This window comes from Elephantulus edwardii, unplaced genomic scaffold, assembly GCF_000299155.1.
Source record: "Elephantulus edwardii isolate Elephantulus edwardi_28Jun2011 unplaced genomic scaffold, EleEdw1.0 scaffold00007, whole genome shotgun sequence".
Classification (NCBI taxonomy): Eukaryota; Metazoa; Chordata; class Mammalia; order Macroscelidea; family Macroscelididae; genus Elephantulus; species Elephantulus edwardii.
Window position 1 is genome coordinate 33,363,677 of NW_006399757.1, and position 6,533 is coordinate 33,370,209.

The window sequence follows — 6,533 nt, forward strand, 5'->3', positions numbered from 1 at the left end:
AGAACTTAAAAGAGGAGTGACTGAATATTTCCAATGGATGAAAGACAAACTTGATGAATTAAAAGAAGAAGAATTGATACCTTCAAGGTGTGGTGCTGGAGAGGAGTATTGAACATACCATGGACTGCTAAGAGAATAAACAAGTATGCCCTACAGAGAATGAAACTGAGCTGCTCCTTGGAGGCAAGGATTTTGAAGCTCCATCTCACATACTTGGGCCATGTTGCCTGGAGAGACCAGTTCTTAGAGAAGGACATCATGTTTGGAAGTTGTGGAGGGACAGTGCAAGAAAGAAAGACCCTGGATGAGATGGATTGACTCAGTAATTGGGGTCATGGAGGTAGATGTGTCAGAGACAATGAGATTGGCTCAGAATACTATGGTCAGAGGCAACTGACAACAACATATATATATTTGTTTATATTCGTTGGAGTAGAACACCATGCTTGGAAGGATGGAGGGACCGCACAGAAGGGGAAGACCCTGGATGAGATGTATTGACACAGTAAATGGGGCAATGAGAGCAGGTGTATCAGGGACAATGAGATTGGCTCAGATTAGAGCAAGGTTCAGAGCTATTGTACATAGGGTCGCTATGAGTCACAGGAGACCCAATGGCACATAACAACAACAACAGACTTGTCTTTTATGTGTCTGAAAGATCCATTCCAAGAATGTCTTCAATTCTATGTTTAAAGGATCTCTATGAATATGAAAATTACCCAATGACTAAAGATGACAGAATTAAATGTCTTTGAGTTGTGTTTCTGGAGAACAGTACTGACTATGCCATGGATTGCTAAACAGTCACACAAATTTGTCTTGAAGGAAATGCTATCAGGGTGCTCTTAAGAAGCAAGGATGGTGAAATTGTGTCTCACATACTTCGGGACATACCATCAGGAGAGGGCAGTGCTTGGAAAAAGACCTTCTGCTGGGAAAGGTGGAGGGTCAGAGAATGAGAGGAACCCCTCAGGAAGATGGACTGACACAGTGACTGTAACAAAAGGCCTGAGTATCAGAGATGTGAGGATGGTGCAGGACAGGGCGAGGTTCAGATCTGCTGAGCCCAGGGCCGCTGTGAGTCACAGCTGACTTGGAGGCACCTAACAACAGACCTTACAGAGAGGGTCCTGGAGGGGCAGTCTAAAGGAAGTTGCACCACTAGGACACCCTCCCAGCAGTTCCAAGCGTCTCAGGAGAAAGATGGGCAATTTCCTCTCATGTGATTCACAGTCTCAGAAACCCAATGGTGGGTCAGCTGTGAGTCAGCTTTGATCCGAGGCAATCAATGTGTTTGAGTTTTTTTGAAGGGTCATAGTCCTGGGACTTCCACTCATCTCTCAGACTCCTAAGTCTGGTCTTAGTTGTTAATTTTTATTTTGTTCTACCTTTCTCTCCCACTCTATTTGATATCTTCTATTGTGGGCCGAGCCAGAGCGGTTGGTGGTAGGAGACAGGTTCAGTGTCATTTTTCTGATCTAAGGTTAGGAGAAGTTGTGGTTCACATGGACCATCAGTCATTTGAGTAACTGCTTCCTGACTCTTTGGTTTACTTCACTCTTCTTTTTAGGAAGAATGAGACTAAGAGTTGTAATTTAGATAATCAATGATAAGCCTTTAAGACTCCAGTTGCTACTCACCAAAGTAGGATGTAAAAAATATTGTCTTTATTGACTGTGTTATGCCAGATGACCTAGATGTCCTCCAAGATTATGGTTTCTAGCCCTGAAAGGGTAAAGTGATTCTAAGATAAGTATCTTGAGTCAAGTGAATGTCATGGCTGAGCAAAGAAAAATCATGGTTGAGTGTATGTAATTATAAGAGGTTCCCCCTTATGAATAGCAATATTTTGATGTGTGTCCCAAAGTCGGGTCTGTTAATTACTAAAAGCCATTATCTGTACCTTGAATTTTTAAGATGGCTTTACAGGGCATGGTTCATAACCATAGGCTCGACATAAGTCTGATAGCAATCTCTTAGAGATTCTTGGAACTTTCTTATAAACCTCTCCTGGCACATGACATTATACACTGTTGTCAGTTATTTACCTGTCTCTATACTGTGCTGCTCTTGTGGCCTAGTGATAAGAAGCTGTATTACCATCCCAAAGGAACGAGGTTAGAATCCACCAATGCCATTAACTCTCTCTGGAAACGCACTGCAGAGTCAGCTATGAGTCAGTTCTGACTTGATGGCTCAGGACAACAGCTTATTGTGCTTCATAATTGTTCCTATCCTCAAGAGAGGTGATCAAATAAAATGTAGAAATTATCAACTATAATTTGAAAATATATCACCTGCAAGCAAAACATATTGCTGAAAATCATCCATAATTGGCTAAAAGAGTACATTGACAGAAAATTGTCTGAAGTTCAAGTTGGTACCAGGAATATCATTGCTGATGTCAAATGGATCCTGGCTGAATGCAGAGAATACCAGAATGATGTCTATTTGTATTTTGTTGACTATTCAAAGGCATTTCACTGTATGGATCATAACAAATGATGGCTAACATTGAAGAAAAATGGGAATCCCAGAACACTTAATTGTGCTCATGCAAGACCCAGGTATAGACCAAGAGGCTGTTGTGTGAACAGAGCAAGAATGCACGATATGGCTTAAAATTAAAAAAATGTGTATGTCAGGGTTGTATCCTTTCTCCACACCTATTCAATCTGTATGCTAAGTGAATCATCTGAGAAGCTAGACTCTATAAAGAAGAATGCAGCAATAGGGTCAGGGAAAGACTTATCAACAACTTCTGTCATGCAGATGACACAACTTTACTGGCTGAAAGTGAGGATGACTTGCAACACTTGCTGCAGAAGATCAAAGATTAGCTTTCAATATAGATAACATTTTAACATCAAGAAACCAAAATTTGTCACCACTAGATCAATAGGCAACACCATGATAGATGGAGAAAAGATTGCAATTGTTAACAACTGCATTTTACCTGGATCCTCAAGCAACACCCTTGGTACCGACAGCCAAAAGTTCAGGAGATGCATTACATTGGGAAAGTCTGAAGCCAAAGGTCTCTCTAAATAACTCAAGAGCAATGATGCCATTTTGAGGACTAAGGCATATTTTATTCAGGCCATATTCTTTTTAATCACTTGCTAGGCATCTGAGAGCTGGGCATTGAATAAAGATGACAGAAGAAGAATTGATGCTTTTGAGCTGTAGTGCTGGAGAAGAGTACTGAATATCCCATAGATTTCCAAAAGAACAAACATATATTTGTTGGAGAAAGTAAAGCCAAAGTGCTCTTTGGATGACAAACATACTTTGGGCATGTTGTTAAGAGAAGCTATTCCTTGGAGAGGGGTGTCATGGTTGGAAAGGTGGAGGGTCAGCGAAGGAGAGAAAGACGCCCAACCAGATGGATTGACACATGTGTTCAAGTATGTCAGAGATGATGACGATGGCACAGAATAGGACAGGGTTCATTTGTTGTTCACAGGGTTGCTAGGTACTCGACTCAAGGGTACCTAACAACAAACATACTGTGCTGCCAGGGTCTTCTATGAATCTGTTCCAACTCAACAGCATATTATATTTTGCCACTAACCAAAACGGCTTAGGGCTTCAGTTCCAATCCACCATCAGCTCTGTGGAAGAAAGATGAGGAGTCTCTTCCTATTCAGATGAGAAGCCTAAGAAATCCAGGGAAAGGTCACTAAGGGTTAAGACCAACTTGATGGAGTGCATTGTGGTTGTATTTATGAACTATTATTTTCTGTTTGGGGAGCTCTGGTGGTATAGTAAGTACCTGGCTGCACTGCTAACCCAACGACTTGGAGTGTCCAGTTCAGATCCACTAACAGCTCCACAAGACGAAGATGGGCAATCCCCCACCCCACCCCCACCATTACTACCCCCCACTGTAGTTCACAGGCTCAGAAACTCAGTGGAGAGCTGCTATGAGTCAGAACCAACTCAACACAGGGAGTTGAGTTTCGAGACAGACTGCTTAATGTCATTGAACAGAAACTATGTTAGTCATTGCTGGGATTGAAATGTGTCTCCCCAGAAAGTATACCAACTTGCCTGTTGTTGTTGTTGTTGGTAAGAGCCATCAAGTCAGCTATGACTCAGAGACCCTATGAACAATGGTTCTGAACTCTGCCCCATCTTGTGTCACCCTCAGCCTCTCTGACACATTCAAGCCTACTGTTCTGGCCACTGTTTCAATCTATCTTGTTTAGGGTCTTCCCCTCCTTTGTTGATGCTCCACATTTCCAAGCACGATGTCCTTTTCCAAGGATGGGCCCTCCCGGCAACATATCTAAAATATGAAAGATGACATTTCTCTATCCTTGCTTTCAAGAAACTCCCTGGCTGCACATTTTCCAAACCAAATTTGTTTGTTCTTTTGGCAATCCATGAGATATTCAGCACTCCTCTTCCATCATCCTTATTCACTGTCCAGCTCTCAGGTGCACAGCAAGCGACTGAAAAGATCGTTTGGATTAGGTGCACCTTAGACTTCAAACTGACATGACTGTTCTCAAGCACTTTAAGAGAAGTCCCTGATAACAGACTTTCCCAATGCAATCTGTCTTATGGATCCAAGCAAGAGGAAATAATTGACAATTCCTACCTCTACTCCATCTATTCTGATGTTGCCTACAACTTGCATAGGCCAGGATACTTAGTATAACATAATTATCCTATGTATTGCAAATCCTAATAAGGATTATTTATTATTATCCTAATAATAAAACTCAATTAAGGCAAAAAGTACTCTGGCTGCATTTTGTCTAAGACAGAGAATAGCACAGGGTTCAGACTGGCTGTTCATTCTTAGGGTTGCTATGAGCCATACCCCACTGCAAGGCACCTAACAACAACATCCAACAAAGGTCATATGCCATTTGCCTTATTAACATTATTACCAAGCTGTTCAGTCTCCTTGTGGACCATAAACACTTCGCATTTGCATAATCATACCTAGTCATCTGATAGGAGTTACAAAGATCATGCTTAGAAGGGGCACATTAGGGAAGTCACAGCAGTACAGAGGGCTTAAACTCTGATGAAGCAACAATTAAGTAAAGAGCCTTGAAGGAGCAGCTGATAACCAAAGGCTGGCAGTTCAAATCCACAGATGGTGATCTCATCTCAAACACTTGTTGTTGTTATTGATGGGTACCTTCAAGTTAGAACCATCTCGACACATAGCTGACCCTCAAGCAGGATTTCAGAGCCAGTAAGTCACCTAGCAGAAGACTTCCCATCTTTCTCCCACAGCTGGTGGATTTGATTAAAGCCTAGAAAATTCTATGAAGTAGTTCTACTCTGTCATATGGGGGTCACTGTAAATTGAAGTTGACTTTAAGGTCCATAAAAACAGATAACAATAACTTGCCAGTTTGGTTTTTTTGGTTTGTTGCTTTTTTTTTTTAACTTACCAGTTTTTTAATTCATTTCTTTATAGATGTTATTTTTTGTTTTCATCACAACCCAGTGAGGCCTCATCCCCATCTCACAGATAAAGCAAAGAATGCTTTAACCACTGTTTTAGCTTGTTTTTGTTGTGTATCATTGAGTTGGAGCTGACCCTCTGGTGGGTTTTCAGAGGCAATTAATCGCACAGGAGGAAACAGCTCATCCTTCTCCTGCAGAGCAGCTGGTGGATTTGAACCACGTGCCTTCAGGATTGCTATGCAGCTTCTTCTACTAGGCCTCCTAGTGCTGCTAAAATACAAATACCACAAGTTGGCGGCCTTAACAAGCCTCAAAAAGGACAGACCACAAGCAGAAACTTAAAGAAACTCTACCTCTCTCTGCTCAGGTTTGCACACTATCTGGTCTGTTGTTATGCTACAACAAGTTGGAATCAACGCTTTGCTGACCGTCCAATGGCTTTTCAGAGGCAGTAAATTGTACAGAAGGAGATGGCCCATCCTGCTTCCACAGAACATATGGTGGATTCAAAACGCACGTCTTTAAGGTTGCAGTGCAGTTTCTTACCACTAGGCCACCAGAGCTCCCCTTCTGTGGTCTAGGAACTCAACAGTTTTTGTCTACTTGGCATCTCAGATCTTAGGGTTATCTTTTATTGTGTACAGGTTTTATTATTACACTTATGTTCTGGGAAAAAAAAGCCCCAAACTATATTTATGTGGAAAAAAGGCTGGTGATAAGCTTTCTCTTTTCCTGGTCTTCTCTGCTTATTCCTCAAATACTAGTAACAAAGGAGTAAATGATTACTGACTTCAACTAGAAATTCCTGGATGCTTATTAAAGGACTTTTACCCAAGCAGCTTTCCAAGTTTGTAATGCTGTGTGATAATACTTTGGGGACAGAAATACTTTAAATAAGACCAAGAATAAACAGCAGGATGATTTATATGTTATTTGGCCTGCAGGACTGAAGGAAAAGTTAGCACTTATGATTCACATAAGCAGCAAAAAGTAAACTCTTTCCCACCCTTTTGGCTGTGATCGACAGAGCCACTAATCCTAGGCAACATCAGAAAAATGCTTACTTCTGAGTCTAATGGTTTGCTGACAGAGTAATT